The sequence below is a fragment of the Lupinus angustifolius genome, chromosome LG12 (genome assembly GCF_001865875.1).
Source record: "Lupinus angustifolius cultivar Tanjil chromosome LG12, LupAngTanjil_v1.0, whole genome shotgun sequence".
Lineage (NCBI taxonomy): Eukaryota > Viridiplantae > Streptophyta > Magnoliopsida > Fabales > Fabaceae > Lupinus > Lupinus angustifolius.
The window spans coordinates 10,053,103-10,056,948 of NC_032020.1; positions in this window are offsets into that span (position 1 = coordinate 10,053,103).

Below are 3,846 nucleotides of genomic sequence, written 5' to 3' on the forward strand. Positions count from 1 at the left end.
TAGCCTTGAGTGTGATTCTGTTATTGTCTGATTCTTCATTTATTGTCAAGCGCCCTAACTCCATTTCATGTTCTTGGAGTTTCCCAAACAGAGTAGCTAATGGCATGTTTTCAAAGTTCTTTGACTCCATTATCATGGTTACCTTTGGTTGCCATTTCCTATCAAGACAATGCAAAACTTTTTTAGACAAATCAACATTAATAAAAGTTTTATCAAGGGCGACCAAATGATTTACAACATGAATAAAACGTTTTTGCATATTACATATAGATTCATTAGGAAGCATGCGAAATAACTCATACTCATGCGTAAGAACATTTAGTCGAGCGTGCTTAACTTCACTCGTGCCTTCGTGTGTAACTTACAAAGTATCACACATTTCTTTTGCATTAAGGCATTGTGAGACTCTAAAGAATTTGTCATAAAATAAGGCCGAAGTAATAATGTTCTTGGCCTTAAGGTCATGTTGGACCTTTATTTTCTCATTATCCGTCCATAAGCCTTTAGGCTTTTCTTTAGACTCGCCATCCACCATATGGAGTGGAATGTATGGACCATTGACAACGGAATCCCAAATGTCTGTGTCTATTGCCTTGATATAGATTCTCTTGTGAACCTTCCAATAAGCATAACCCTCGCCACTGAATACGGGAGGATGGTTAATGGATGCGCCATCACCACCAAATGGTTTATTAGAGCCCATATGTAGTCCCTTTCGGATCACGCGGATGAGCTAGCACGTCGTACTAGCTCTGATACCACTTGTTAGGTATCATTGGTAGAATTCACCTAGAAGGGGGGTTGAATAGGTGTGGCGGAGCTCAAGTTCCACTTTTCTGGTTTTTACACACTTGCTGAAAAATACTCAGTTAATCGATTAAGCAGTGTTCATAATCGATTAACCAGTAATAGAACCAGAATGATCATAACAACAACTTGCATAGTTACTAACCAACACACAAACAAATATACAACATATAATTTTATGCAAGATTAACAAGAACATATCAAGGAACAAGCATGCAAAATATTAGCTCCAAACTCGCATTAAAACATCTTGAAATATAAAAGAGAAAAGGATAGAAAAGATTGTGCAAGGATTTTATCCTGGTTTGTTTTGCTATCCACTGTAAAACTACATCCAGTCCTCCTCTCTGATCTGAGAGATTTTCCTTCTTCACTATAGAACACAATGTACGTTACATACACACTTTCAAATACAAGACTCAAACGCTCCTTTCTTGGAACCCAAAGAACTTCGTCATCCTTGGTTTGACCTTTCCCAAAACCGCCCCCCAAGAAAACCTTTCTTAAGCGATTCGGCCACAGCCAAGGTATTGCCCTTTATCCCAAGACCTCTAAGTCTTTGTGTGAAGAACACCTTACTTAACCGCAGCTAGGATTTTCCCAATCCTTGAATAACAATGCTTTGAGTTATGAATGAGTACTTAATACTCGGATATTAAAATAAAGATCAAAGCCTAAAACCTAAGCAAGAACTCACAAGACGTCCTAGTCTAATATGAATGTTCATGCATGAGGTTTCTGAAAATATGCAATCATAAAGAACTATCTCTTTTTCTTTTCAAGAAACATAAGAATGATGCAAGAAAGCTTTTCAAAGAATCATGCAATATGAATATGAAAACTAAAGCCTTAGCATGATCTAATCTTTCTCCTAATTCAACACTCTCACAATAGATTTTAACAATGATGATCTATATCTTTTCTCTGTGTTTTTTTTTCTCTTAGTCGTTTCTGCAATTAGCCAGTATTTATACAAAACAGATTTTGTCTCTAAATATGGTTTTTCAGTTATGCACTTGAAAACAGCAGAAAACACTCACGTTAATCGATTAAGTCATGGGGTTAATCGATTAACCAATGTATTTTTAATACATGATTAAATGTTAAACTACTTATATGTTATGTGCTCATGCAATACACCTTTAATGCATAAAATCAATGTATAAAATGCATGAACCTAATTATCATATACTTCTAGATGATATCTCATTTTAGTGAATTAATTACTTTATTAAGTCTTGTGAGACTCACACTTAGGTTTACCTAACCTAAACTCAATATCTATGCCAAACATCTTAGATTTCTAAAAAGATAATAAAGAATTATAACATAAGTCTAATAAGACACCACTTGAGCCCTCGGCATGTTGATTGTTGAGACATCTTCAAGCTTTAATTAACTCCTTGTTTACCTAAAGGTAATAAAAATATAACTCAATATAACTTTGAATCACACTTCATTAGAATATTATGAAATGTTGGTACGAATTACAAGGCGGAATCCTAATCGTCGCCCAAATAAAACTACTCGTAAAATAAATACTCTACATAGGTACACTAATCAAAAAACACAAGGGCCTGTGCAGGTATAACCGTTTCCCTCAATCCTCCTTGCCCCCTCCTGGGACATCGAAAAGCGGTAACTCAGAATCTTGGCAGAATGATCCATCTGAACAAAACGCGAATAAAAGACAAACAAAAAGAAAAGAGAGTATAATATCTAATGAATATTACTTATTGACGGCATGAAATTACACGGAATATCACATCGAGACAAACACGCATAATAAACACAATATATACATCACATATAAAAATGAACAATGATGAATGATGTTATAATCTCAGATTATGAGGATAGGATCAAATTCCACAATCTCCATGTATGAATGTTATGCTTGTTTCATCCATCCTTTCACCAATATCCTCCCAATATACTATTCGGAACTAACCAAGAGTACAGGTCCCATAACAAGCAGATTTGAATGCACCAAAATTATTCCTCGTAAGGATATATGATCGATATGTTCCGAAGAACTGTCCATTTCAGGACGGTGTCGTATCAAACACTTTTTGGGCATCCCTCTCATTGATCCTGATTGCAAAGAGGGGTTGTCAGAGATCGTCTAGTTTGCGCTGTGAGAACTGTCTGATCCAACCGAATACCTCATCCAGGAATACAAGGGACTTGTCTCACCTAGACTCACCCTCAAGACTTTGCTGACGAACCACCGCCATCGTCGTCCCTCTCAACATCTCGGGGCTCGTTCGTCTCCCGTAAATTTCCTATCCAGTACTTCGTTATCCAGAATGAGTATGCACACTAACCGATGTTAACCAATTAAATCTTTTAATCATTCTTTTATATGATCGACCCATCATAAGCATCTCCTAGATGAATGCTTCTTGTGGGACCCGATCTTACGTCAACACATAAATAGAGGAATAACATCCCTACCACTACGAACAATCGTTGAATCACCCTGGATGGCCACATGGCCAAGCCTCTTACGGTCAGACGACCTCACTGTGTGATATCATGTAATCCTTTTTTGGGCATTGCCCTAATCACGACATCACAGTCGGAAACCTTGCCCTAAATAGGCGCAAGAACAAAGGTACTTGTATAAGTTTGTCGATTTCGGGAAATAGGTTCAATCATCTGAGTCACGGTCTTTCCCAAGGGTAAATACCCTTCACACCCAAGCTAGGGCTATTGCCTTTAACAAAGCAATTCCTTACTTTTATTACTTTCAAGAATTTCATATAGTTATATACCTTTATAACTTCTTGATGGCAAACATACCATTAGGCTCTCTTATATATGAGAGTTATCGTTCGGACGACTTAAAAAGAAGTCATGTCTGTATGGAGCCCTCTCGCTCGAGCGAGAGCTGTCTCGCTCAAGCGAGGGCACATCCATTTTTGAGGCATTTGTGGCTTAAGCGAGAGTTGTCTCGCTTAAGCAAGAAAACAATCAGTTCTCTTGGTGCCTATTTTAGCTCAAGTGAGAGCTGTCTCGCCCCGAGCTAAAACTCTC